Genomic DNA, 14223 nt, shown 5'->3' with positions numbered 1-14223 from the left:
TATTAAGAGAACACCAGAAACTATAGAAATCAAGAGGAGAATTGTTAAGTGACTAAGAAACCTAACTTAAAATTTTTGCTTGGCATAGACCTACTAAATGTTAGTGATATCGTGATTTCTGTTTTGTGAGAAATATTCAGGTAAGCAAAACAGCATACATTCACCTGTGGAAATTTATATCAGGAAAATTTGCTTGCATAAGAGTAATATAACAAATGTTTCTAATTTTAATACTGGCTTATTGCACCATCTTACAAAATCTCTTATTTTCTTACTAAATGGAATCAACTCAGTGCATTTTCTGAAGTCCAATGCAAAAAACTTTTAAAACTATGTAATTAAAAGAAACTTGGTGAGTTAAAAACCATAAAAAATTAACTTTTTAGGCCAATGGTTTGGAAAAGAACTTACTGAAATATCTTTCTTGCCTTATAGGGCCATTTCAGCACAGATACGAGGTTTTAGCTTCAGTTTTAACCATATCACACTCTTGGATTTCCTTTGTATCTCAGATTGAATAAAATCGAGAGAGCAATAGAAATAGAGCATTTATGTTTTCTTAACATATATAGCTTGACAACTTGGGATATTAATATGAAAAAGAGAAATAAAAAGCAGAGAGGCAGGATCCTGAAAGCCATGTAATTTTGAAGTGGTTATGGAGTACAAACTGCCTGCAAGTCTGTAAGTTGAGTGGCAGCAAATGCAAAAAAAAAAAAAAAAAAGAATGTGAAATAAATCTCTTCACAGGAAACCCTCAAACCACTTAAAGTGGAGCACCTCTTAATTTCATACCTAAACTAAGCCTTGGAACCTCCCTTAAATTCAGGTGAGCTTTGTAGTCTCCAAACTTTCTCCTGGAGGAGCCTAACCACTGACTCAAGAGGAAAGGCAAGGGTTGTTACAGACCTGACTAAGTGCTTAATTAAATAGAAAAACTATAAGCATGTTTCAACTTGCATTTGAGTTTCATTAGGAAATTTTTCACAATTCCTATTTTGTTCCATACAACTGAAAGTCTTTGTCAGGTTAAAACAAGAGGTAATTTAGGTGCACTCTCTAAATTGGAATTTTTAATTTCTGAGTCTTGGCTCTAATTGTAACAAGGACCCTTGAGGCTCATAATTTCTCTCTGTTAACTTCCCCTCCCTCAAATTCCCTACACGTAAACACTTGTTTCTACAACAGTTCTTCTGCAAGTAATTTTCCCCCCATTTTTTGCACATTCAAAACATGCAAAAAACTAAACCCAAGTGTCTCAGTTTTACACGTGCCACTTGCTCAGACCGAGTTTGCTATGTCCAGATGATAAGTACTATTCCAGTTACTGTCTATTCAGGAAATCTCAAGATCATTACCAGCATCAAGAGTACATGACTCAACAGCCAGCTTGCACACTATGCCAGAATAATAATACAATAGCTAGCTTCTTTCACCTAAGAAACATAACTCTTTAAAAACCCAAGTTTTAAGAACACAAAGAATTTCAGATTCTGCAGAAGCAAAACTGCAAAGATGCACTTAAAAGTTACTGAAAGTTCACATCAGCAACAAAACTTGAGTGGAAAGAAACTTACAGTCAGTTACTATTTAGCACAACTTAATTTCCTAAAATCTTTCAAGTTCACCCTTGAGTATCAAAGGGGTTTTTGGATTCTTCTCTGCATTACCTAAATGATGTGCAGCTATCTTCTAGCATTTCCTTTACACCCACCGAGCAGTTGGCTCTGCTGCTGAATGCACTATGGCAAATGGCATTCAAGCTGTGAGGCTTTGAAAGAGTCTGGCATTTCAATAGTTACATGGCAGTATGGGCATGCCCGTGCAGATGGAGAATGGTGGATGCATTTTTTTCCTCAATGAAAAAAGTTCTAGTTAAAGATGCTTTTAAAAAGGGGAAATTGCCAGCCTGAAATGCTGTAATTTCTACATGGACAAGCAGGAATAATATTTGGCACTATGCTTGAAATACTTGTACATTTAATTTTTCTTGCCAATGCTGGCTTAAGAGTTCTATTGCATTCACAAGTAAGAATTAAGCCATGCAGGAAGCATTTCCTATTGCTAGTGTCTTATAGTTACTATAACCATGTTAAAATATTAATGTTGGCTCATTTGTTCTTAAAGGCATCCCCTTTTCAAATACTTACAAATAAGTTTAATGGAAAAGTATATCTTATTAGGGAATTTTTATCCCTTAATTATTTTGCCTCTCTTAGATGACTCAATTCTTCTTTAAATACCCAGATCTGCATTTCATCTTTAAGCAGAGTAGTTGCCTTAAGTTTCACTTTCCTATTTCCATCCCAGGTCTTCTTCAGGTTAACGCAGCAAATGGTGCTCTTGCCAAAGTCCAGATTCCATCCCTGTGTATTTTGAGTTGCCAATCTTCTCTGTGACAGTCTAGAACCAAGTCTTCTATTCTGCTACCCCCCTCCTTCCTTCCTTACCAGAAAATATTCCATTTGTTTCTAGAGTGGAGATCCTTAAAAGCTCTTCTGCACATGCAGTGGGGGTGGTTTACTTCTTAAAAAAAAACCAACCTGTCCCCTTTGTGAACATGGTCCAGAAAACTGCTATTGGACTCTGTGTCCAATGGTACACATGAAATCTTTCTTCATCTCTCCAACACTTCAAGAAAAATATTCCTGCTAAGTCTAACACATAATTAATATTTGCAATGCCACAGATCTAGCCAAACACATAGATTGTAGGCATAAATAATCTGCAAGCCTAAACTGAAGTCCTTTCAACTGATCCTTACATTTCCAGCCCATCCAGGCAACTCTTTGGCTTCCAGGTTCACTTTAACATGACACTGTCCAGTAAAGAAAGGCAAAAATCTTGCTGTGACTAGAACAGATTTAGAAAATTACTCCCAGAAAGAATACTCTAAGAAACTTTATATCATCTTAGGGCCACCTGTCCCTTCTCAGCTGAATCAAACAGCAGCTATTGTCATGGTCTAGGCCTATCAAGATCTGCAACCTTCCTTGCCCTTTAGTAAGTCTTTTTCTCTACCTCCAGTATCATATGAGGACAGACTTGGCACTCCACATTACAGCTTCTATTATAGCTCATTCATGCTTTCTTCTTCATTGTGTCTTAACAGAAATGGCATTTCCACCATCACAGCCTCCCTCAGAGTCCTTCTCTTCATACTGCCTACATGTACCAGTCCCACCAGCGCTGCCTCACCCCATGATCCACCCATGCAGGGATGGGTTCATGTACACACTGTGATCCAGAACTGTGCCAGGGACTACACAGAAGTCACAGTGCTCAGCACCACCACATGCTGCAGTCACTCTGAATATCTGACTGACAACTTATGCAGTCATTTAACCCATTTTTGGCTAAGGCTGACTAATTAGCAACCTCAAAGTAAAATTTGAGAGAAAAGAATAGACATGACTTGAAGCAGCTGTGCTGAAGTTGAACAAATCTTTTTTTTTAAGCAATAAAATCACCATTTGACCATGAAGACAGTAGAAAAAGTCTCACCTGAGCATACTTTCTTTTCTCCTTAACAGGCAGTAAACTTAAAACTTCTTTTGTAGCATTTCAGTAAGGCTCATCACTGTGGTATGTGAGCAACCCAAAGAAGATCAAGTTGCTCATCTGTATTAAACAACAGTTGCTGCAGGTTGAAAACAAGCAGGGCTTCAGTTGTACAGAAACTCAGCTGAGGTTTCTGTTTGGCAAAGACGATGTACTTGAAACAAGGCATGGACCCAGATTCCATTTGATATGGTTCTTCCTGATGCATAGATTTCAGGTAAATTCAATAGCTCCTCTCCTTCCCCTCCATGGAACAAAAAACTTTTCCCTCTGTGTGCTAACAGGATTAAGTGTCGCATTTAAATTTCATCAAACTCCACTTTGTTCTCTAACCCCTTCTCTGAATTAGCAGACTGCTGCTGAAGCAGGCACAGCTTCTCCTACTCGTTAACATCACGGACACGCTATGGCAGGGATCCAAGTTCTGTTTTCCTGCAGAGGATATAGCTTCTGTGGAAGTGAACAATCTCCAGTGAAAGCTTAACACATCGTCCCATTTCCTCTGTTGGAAGGGAGTCTCCCAACTCAAGCTCTGAACAAACAGAGTCCTGGAGCCAGCCCACAGACAGTGTTTACAGAAACAGCAACGTCACCAATAGGACAGATTCGGATGCAGCAGTACTTTATTTCCATGAAAAACTAGTAAATTAAGCATTAGTCAAATGGTGATACCTTTTTTAGCTATTTCACATGCAGGCTTCTTGAAAAAAACACATCATTTTACTGTGGTTAAAGGAAATCTTATGCTGAACAAAGGAACTGAGAGGTACCAATTTAGCAGCAGATCTATATTTCCATCCCCACTTGTCCTCTTGCTGCCTAACTTCCACATGTGCACATGTGGGAACTAAGTCATATCAGTATAAAATAAAGGCACACTTTTCTTGTGGGATTTATTTTTTTAAAATGCACTGAAAAACTTCAGACTACTTAAACTTTGTGAAAATAGAAAGGCAGAGTACCTAAAGTATTTACAAAAGTTCTGGACCATCTGTAATTCTTCCCACATGGACTTTGACAACCTTATTTAATTAGTATCAACCTTTCACCACTTAGCATGCTGCTAAGTATTAGTCTATTTTTATTTTATTTATTTTAAGGAAGTGGAACAATACAATGATCATCAAAAATAGTACATCAAATAGTACATGCTGTACCCTGTACTTAAATAAATACAGAAAACTATAATCCAAGGGTAGGATATATAAATATAAACTTTAATTTTCACAGAGTTCATGAGAATTATAACCTTTGGAAAACCCAGTCCATCTGGTAATTTAAGTGGTTTCAATCTCACAGTTTCTAACACAGGAAAGGAGCAAAAAGCTACTCTCAGCATGCATTTTGCCAACAAATCAAACTTGTAACATCATATGGTCAGTGTATAATACAGGGCAAACAGGCACAAGAGAAAAAGGCACCATGTTTTTTTCTTGTTTCTACCTCGCTTCCAGTCCTACAACCTGCCTGGTGACTATGAGAGACACAGCTGATATGAAGCAAGAGGCAAAGAAGTGTCAGTTAGAGAAAATGTGAAAATCCAGGCTCCATCCAGGAAGCAGGAAGGAAGAAACTTGAGGGTCAGCTGCATAAGATAAGGGCAGAGACAGGCTCCAGTACAAGAATTCTTTAAGCAAATGGCTTGGCAGCAGAAATAATATCTTAAAAAGTTTCTGTGCCCAATGCCTCCCACATAGAAGCTGCAAAATCTCATCCTGTTCCCCTCTTCAGGGCTGTGAATTGTGCTAACATGGAATGGTGCTACTCACATCCAGAACTTCTCTGTACAAAAATGAGCAGGCTACTTCTCAGAAAACCTAGTTTGCAAGGAACCTTTTCTAGACCCAACCAAACAGTGGACAGAGTCTTCATTTTTTTTCACAAATCTTAAACTCTCAGGAAATCTAAACTGTTGCATAGGAAAATAATAAGGTAAAATACAATTTATTTAAATAAAGTAACTGCATACAGTTCTGTCTGTGCCCTTTCTGGCAAAAGATGAGGGCAGTCACCTAGTTGTTTCAGACAGACCCCATACTACATCCTGACCAAGCCAAGAGAAAGCCTGCCAAGTATTAAAGGGAGAAGAAAGCAGCTCTGGTACTTCCTTTCTAGAAATATTTTTTACCAGCACTGCAATTCTACGAGTCCTACTGAGGGAACTGATGTATTCCGCAGAGTTCAGCAACATCCTGATTTTACCTTCTGTGCTGAACACAAAGCCAACGAGGGCTGATGGCAAGTGGTTACACAGGCTTTAGGTTTGTTAGGAGGCTATGTAAAATAATGAGAACACCTCATGATGGTGATAAAAAACCATGATGCCTACTTTCCCTCCTAGCCTGACTTATGTTTCTAGCTAGACATACTCTACTTTCTCTTTGAGGCTGCAGCAACTGACCTTTGCCTGCTCAGAGCCCCAGCAGGCTGCACAAACTGCACTGAGGTTACCACGGGACGGTATTAGAAATTATTCTGCCATCACAATTAGACACTTCAGCAGAGGCCAAACCCCAAATTTTAGAAGCATAGTAATATATACACCCTCTCAATTACAAAAAATCTGTCCTGATGCTGCTCATGCAAGGAAACTTCGTTCCCTAGAGCTCAGCAAAGTGACACCTCCTGCCAATGCAAGAGCAGTGCCAAGACATGCTAAAACAGGAACCAAAGAGAAAATTGAAAGTTAAGTCGGGTTCAGATTTTAATTTTTTAAACAAAAAAGCCCTTCATTCTGAAGTGATAAATGTGGGAGTGAAGATTAAATGATGTTCAATTTTACATCACATGTCCTTGAATTTTTTGGAAAGGTAAAAAATTGACACAAATTTTCTGCCTTACAATTTATTTAACAGTCATTTCTGTGAAAATGTATAGATCTGAAAGCACACACCTCATTTTCTAAAATGCAAACATTTCACTCCTTGTTTAAAGTGTCTGGAGGCTTAAAATAAGAGCAGATATAAACCACAGTTAAAACCTGTAATATATACTACTAGCCTGTAATATATACTAGCCTCAAAGCATAACTGCATTCAAGACACATTAGTTACATTTTTGGTCAGCTCAAAGAAATGTTTGTCCCACCATCTGATATTTCTCTGCTAAGAGGAGAAAACTGGTTCCACAAATCCATTCCAGCATCTTAAAGACTATTAGCAACATAAGCCAAAATGCAATCAAATCAAAGTGATGATTTAATGCTTATATTGAAAAATAGAGGCTATATATCTTCAGATGTTCTTTTCAGTAGAAAACTGATATGCTGCAAGATACTCCATAAGTGAGTTCAAGAAATTCAGTGCAAACTATTTCTCAATATATGATGGATGTCACAACTCTGATTTTAGTTCATGATGCAATTTTAGCACATCCTGTTTCTACTTCACACAACATAAAAGGTTTGCTGCAGCCACAGAAACATCTTCAAAAAGTTAAAAACTACTCACTTCTAAGGCAAAAGTGCTCTATCTGTACATGTTCTTCTAGGAACTGCCAAAGCTCTAGGAAGAAAGATACCTCACCAGAATCCAAAACAGACCGCAGACATTCTACAGATGCAATTAGGAGCATTTTCTGGTTCTATAGCTTTCATGGAGGAGAATGCATAGAAAAGTACCTTTAAGTCAATATACCCAACAAGTGTAGTCTGCCATCAGTTCAGAAAACTTCTCTGCAAGAGAAGCACCGACAATGATATGACCAAGTCTAATCACCCATGTCCCAAGACGTCAGAGGCTAAGTGACAGAAGTCTGAAGGACTTAAAGCACCAATATCCTTTCTAAAAATATTTTAAATCTGTTTTAGCTATGAGTAAATGAGTACACTTACATAGTCAAGAGGAGCCGTAGACAATAAGCACTCGTGAACACAAGGCAAATTCTGTGCATCTCAAGGAGAGTGCCCAGGCTTCAGGCCTGCTGTGCAACCACCTTCACCCACATCAAACATCCAGTTGGCAGTGGAGAAAACTGACATATATAACCAGAGAAAAGTGGTAGACAGGCTTAGACCTGGGTCCAGCCAACACTAGTGCAAGGAAGATGATTTTCATACCTTTATTACATGCAGCTTTTTGTTTGTGTCCTAAGAGAAGCACTTACACCTTCTTCCCCTCAATGTATGTCCACTTGGCAGCATTACAGCTGAACCAGTCTTACAGCAGTGATACTGACAGAAGAATCGAAACATTTCAAAAAAGCACTGCTCTCATAAGCAGCAACTGCAAAAAGCCTAAGGAAAAATTTTTAATTATTCAAACCCTGTACTGAAACACTCACGTTCTCCTTTTCCTAAAGCTACCACTTTAATTCCATTTTACTAATGTGAAAAACCTACAGAATTTCCTCATGAGGAGGAGAATGCTCAGATGAGGAAACTTGCATGCTTTTTTCACTATGGGTTTTCATCTTCTTTACAGTCAGATTTTCAGCTCATCATACTGACATGGAAGGAAACGTAACAGGAAAAAAAAAATTATCTTTTAACAAAGCTGCTATCTGCAATCAGTTCCTCCCAGGAATGAAACACCCAACCTTCTAGGACAGCACTAGATATATTTGTATAAAATATCTTTGTGATAGAAATGAACAAAGGAACAACAAGGCTTCTTTACAGATTTCCTCATATGAGACACAAAATCCTTCTGTATAGATAGTTGCTATGGTGCAGACTTAAGGGGAAAAAGAGGGGAGATCAGACTTCTTGTTTACAGGTTTCCAATATGCTCCACTTGATCCATCTTGAAATTGAAACCCTTTAGCTTCCTGTCTTAAGGCTGTCAGATAGCAGAGAACAAACACAAGTGTTAGCAACTTTACAAAGCCCCCACATGTTCTGCACAGAGCTACAGAAAAACATCCACGTGGATTAGTCAACAGACAGGAAGGACAATATAGTTTCAAAGAGAAGAGAAGCCATACTAAACCCTGAAAGACTTATACAAGGGCAAAGAGACTTACTCTAGGAATGAAATGCCATATTATCTCTGAACATTGTCACCACAATGTAACATGGATCTATTAAAAAATACACTATTTTGACATTCTCAGGCAAAATCCTGATTCTTCTCAGAACTTCTGACACACAGGTTTTAATCCAACAGGTATGTCTGTCTATTTACAGGTTCAAGAAGAGTAAGACAAAGACACTTAGGGTAGGATTAAACTTGCAGTAAGACACCTAAACCATGCAGTCCTCTACAGTCAAAAAGCCTACACAGAGATTCAGCTTACTCTACAGCAGAGATCTGGGGTCTAATTCAAGTACCTAAACATAAGTAATTGCTGCCAGTTTAAATGTCCTGGCAGTTTCACCTGAGTTCCAGTTGCCTCTCCTATAAACCTTGTATCCATCAGCATTATGCAATTTTTACAATGCTTTAGAGATCCTAGCTGAAACTAGTTCAGGCACATGACCAGAGGACTACTATCCAGGCGCCAAGGACATTTTCACCATCTATGAACATAGATAGCATAGAAACTTGGTGTGAAAGTATAAAACTTAAATGTCCTTCATCAATCATAAACAGAACGCATCCTTTAATCTTTTGACAATTGATAAGAATATAGCTATCACTTTTTGAATACTCTGGTTGCTCTTTACCGTGGTTTGGGAGTTACACAAGAGATTTGGCCTTTGCAGCTACTTCTTTAGGGTCCTATGTTTTAAAGAAGCTGCCAGATGTAATTTCTTCCCTAGATCCCTTAGTCACTTGCCAGAACATTAGACCAGAACTTTTCTGCCAAAACCTTCTGTTTAATCTGTCTGCATGAACAACCTTAACCAACATTTTTTCAGTATAGTGTAAAAAACCCACACATACAGGACAGGTTAGTTCTCCCATTCAGTCAGTGACCAGTCTTGTTCTGTCATACTCTGTGCTTCCACTAAACATCCAAGCTGAGGTAGAAGCAACTACCTGATACAGGTTAATTCCAAGGTTTAGGAAATAAATGATGCAGTGTTCCTAAAAAAGAGTACAAAGTTCCCTTCATGGACAGAGATGCCTTTAAAGACCTCCAGAGGGAGATCCTGTCTAATTTTTAGCATTTAAATTGCTTTGAACATCCATCTTGGGCACTTTTAGTGACACCATCAGCATCTTGCTACAGCCTGAACATTCAGCTCAGTCAGGTCAGGAATTCAAAACTCAATAATAAATAGAAAAGGAAACAAGGTGTGTGACTATTTTCAAATTCTATGGCAGTTTTCTTGCTCTCTTTAGACTGCCATTTATCCCCTGCTCCCAGTGTTTCTGTTTGCCTTAATCTATTTCTCTTTACCTGCTTACTGTTTGCCCAAAGTGTAAAAGTATTATTTTCCGTATTGTCACATATGCCTGGAAAATCCAACTAATGCCCCAAACCATTTACTACCCACTGTCAGCAAACATCCTAAACTGAAACAGAAGCATCTGTATTTGTGCTACCACAAGCACCACTAGAAATTTGAAGAAGAAAAAAAAAATAATACACTGGAGGCTACAGGCCTAGACTTCTTTCGATTATTTTTCGGCTTTTCCATCATCTGGGATTTGTTTCCACAGGAAGATATTAATCTGCTGGCTGTTAACCCAGAAGCCTTCCTGACTGTGTTCTGCTGACTGAAATCAGACCTTCACTAAGGCCAGATTGGGACAGAACAACTACTAAGTTTTAAACACTGGAGAAAGCACTGCCCCTTCATATTTACAGGCACGCTTTCCCATTTATTCAACAAGCATCAGAACGATTCTGCTAATGTAGATATATTCTATTTCTCACATCTTGGAGATAAGGGATACTGTACAAGAAAGGCATCCAAGTGCTTCTTTAGCTATACTCCTTACACACAATCCACCCAATAGTAAGAATATTTAGGAGAGTCACACAGTTCCCATGGAGAGTTGAAATCTTGTCAGATTCTATTCCAAATCTACTGAAAACAGAAGAGCTTTTGCCAAGTCAATTTTGGCAAGTGTTTCCAGCATTATCCTGTCTTGCCAAACAGCATTTGGATTTTGCTGGACTTATTTACTTGTTCAGTATTGTCAGAGAAGTGGAACTATTTGTTGCTGTAGAGAATTTGGCTTACTTTGAAGACCTGGAACAACATTTGAAAGATGAATCAGAGACTGACTAACTTAGGAATTTGATCTGTTAACCTCAGCTCATAGCAATAGAGCATGCTCAGTGTTAGAAGTAACCCATAGTGCAGCTACTTCAGGTCTGAGACCAGCCAACACTCTGAACTCTAAAATGACACTTGTAACATGCTGGTTTTATATAGCCAAGTTCTATACCTCTCAAAAATACCATCCAACACAAGCTGTAAGATGATGCTGACAATTCTCTTTAGGGGTCAAACCAACACAATCATGTTTTATGGAAACAACCCCAAACCATTAGCATTTTTTGCTGACTGCATGGAAATTAATCCTCTAAAGGCTTGATTTTCAGAAGACATCAAGCATCCAGTCTCTCTCAGACACAAAGGTACATCTTTTTAGGACACCCTAAGTTAAAGGCTGATCCCTCTCATGCCGTTGTCCACACTCACACCCCACAGAGCCGGTCAGTGCTCTACTTCCACTCTGTCAGTGAGGCATGCAGGAATGCTTTTGATCAGATGCATCAGAGGTACACTGGTGACATATTTTGCCTGACAGTCATGCTCTACTGCTCAACACAGAAAACTGACTGAAAATATTTAATTATTTCAAAAATGTTATCTGCAGTGCTTGTTTTCAAGCTTTTGGTACTGTTTCTCCCATGCTTGTCCATTCCACATTTTCAGCTTTACTAGCTTTTTTTCTCTTTTCTTTTTCTTTGCTAAGCCAGACATTCATTCTTCATGCCTCCCACTACTCCCTCATCTCCTTACACTGCCCACTGCCTTGCAATAGACAGCAACCTTGTCTTCCCTCTTCCAACACAGAAGCTATGTACTAGGTCATAGCCATGGTTCACCTATCCTCAAAGCACATAGTGCCTTGAAAAAAGTACAAAATACCACTTAGGCTTACATAGTGTCATTTTTCTAATTCCTCACTGTTATAATTCAGCCTGGAGGATATGTAAACATATCCTACGCTTCTGGTTTCCTGGTTTCTAAACGTGTACATGTATGTATTTTGGTTGCATTCAAGGTGAACGGTACCACCTTGCTCCCTAAGAGATATAACAAACTACCATATGACCTGTTCCCATCTTCACTGTACCTTTCCAATATTTATTTTGCTTGCAAATCCTCAGGAATACCTGAGCATTCCTCTAGAGAGAAAAAAACAATAACAATAACAACAACAAAAAAAAAAAAACCCACAAAAAAAAAAACACAGGAAAAAAAAATCCACCCCCCCCCCCCAAAAAAAAAAAAAACACAAAAAACAACAAAAAAACCACAAGAGAAAACAAATAATCAAAGCCTACCACTCTCCACCCCAGGGAAACATAACACTCAGTGACTATTCTTCATCAATAGTTTTAAATCTGTTCACCAGATACACCATATCTAGACTTTTTACTATTTCAATTTTTTCAATCAGGATATTTTGGGCTGCCAAATCCAATATCCTGTAATGTATCTTAAAGGCTAGTGTTTGTATGAGGCTATCAAAGTGCCTGATTTAACATTAAATAAAATAAATAGACAATGTAACAAGTGAGTTCCATTTCCTGGTAGATCCTACTCAACTTACCTACTTTGGTCCAAGTTCTATTTTAGTATTTCTGTCCAAAACCACGTCAAAGCTGACACTCTATAGGCAGTCATAAACTCTACTCACCCAGTTAAGCCCTAGTACAATTTAGTTTCCATCTGTAATCTGGAGTACACTAATTTTAGATTACCAATCCACCAAGCTTTTTATATTACTGCTCTCAAATTCCTTGCTACAAGTTATTGGCATCTTCTAAACTATGTCTTATTTTAATAGCGGTTGTTAAACATCATTCTGGATTGGTAAAGTTGAAGGAATGCCATCAACATTTGTATCTGACTATGCCCCAGCTTTTTAATCACAAGCCTGACAAGTCTATAGAGTATTGTCTTTAAGCACTACTATATAATTGACTTCTACCTGATCATGAGCACCAACATTAAAATCCTGTTGTTTCTAATAAAAGTCTGTCTTTTTCTGACTGTCCAGCTGTCCTGCCTCCAATCCATGACATTTTCTTACTAATTTTATATATTGCTTCATTATCTGCTAATTTATATTCATAGAATAAAGGTTGACAGACATCTATTTGAGGATTTTTTGTGGCAGGAGGAAGGGAAAGAATCTTTTAAAGCACCATTTCCACCTCTATTCTCAGACATTTTATCTTTGCTATCTCCCTTGATTATGGACTTTTTCACAACTAGTAAGATTTTTGTAAGCTATTCAAAAGGGCTACACTTTTTCAGTCCATATTTCATCTTTCCCCTTGTGTTGTTCAAAAGCTTTCTATCTTTTGAATTTCTTCCTTTGAGGAAAAAATATTGAATTCATCTGACTACAAACAGACTTCTATGAGCACAGACATGTACACCTGAGGTAGTTATCCCAGACTGACTTTGAAGCTAAAGGAGAGAAACAAGCAGAGCAACTGGGGACAAGTTATCCCATTCTTAAATGGCTATCTAAAATAAAACATATAAAATTTTCATGTAAAAGGGCCTCTCCTTATTCATTAATGTAAGCCTAGAACAGTGCAGATCAGATATATTTAACTGCAGCACAGCTGTAATAAGTTCAACAATAGAAATGCTTTTTGTAGGTATTTCCTACTGAATTTTATGAACAATTAGAATCCCACAAAGTATTCAAAGATAATGATAACCACACTAACTCACTGTGGGACAGAGAAATTACATTTCCAGTACACTTCCACCTTAAAACACAACCATATTTATTTTCAGAATGTTAATTCCTATTAGTTTCTTTGTGAAGAAGCTTATTATTTCATAAAATAAGCATTGTTGAGGTACTTCACTAATTCACAGATACCTGTATCATTGACCTGTCAATGGTTGCCACCTTTGCTAAGAACTGTACATCTACAGGATCATAGCCCTGGGCCTCATCTAACAAGCTCTGCAGAATACATGCAGCCATTTCAAGTAAGTCTGACCTGTTCTTTCAAGTATTTCTGAAGATCCTTCTGTACATTCAAGTTTCTCTAAGAGGAGCTGGAGAAAGTTTTGCAGAGAGGACATTACGCCAACTCTGCAGAGCCATGCTGCTTTATATGCTTTTCCCTCTGCATCTTGTTGAGTCTTGCCCTTGCCCTGTAAATCTAGGACCTAAGCCAGTTTCCTTGCTTTCACTGCTTTCCATGCATTACATAGAAGCTCCAATTACTGTCTGGAGTGTCTAAAGACACTACTCAAACAAAAGACCAAAACCCCTCATAGCAGGTATGATTTCAAGGAGATAGCAAGTAAATTTGTCTCACATAAGCTTTCTGCAATTTCATCACTGTTTAGGTTAAGCTGTCAAAAACCCCTCTGTATGTTTTTAAACCATTTCAGAATGTTAATGAGGAACACTTACAGTTAGAGAACTAATCACTGTTATGAATCCCAGAATCATATCAGATATCTAGAAAGGCTTTAAGGCTACATAGCTTTTAACAATCAAAATAGAGGAATTTCAAAGATCATTCTAGCCTCCATAAATTAAATTGCTGACACAG

Source organism: Lonchura striata, chromosome 3, assembly GCF_046129695.1.
Source record: "Lonchura striata isolate bLonStr1 chromosome 3, bLonStr1.mat, whole genome shotgun sequence".
Taxonomy (NCBI): domain Eukaryota; kingdom Metazoa; phylum Chordata; class Aves; order Passeriformes; family Estrildidae; genus Lonchura; species Lonchura striata.
This window is presented reverse-complemented; position numbering follows the sequence as displayed.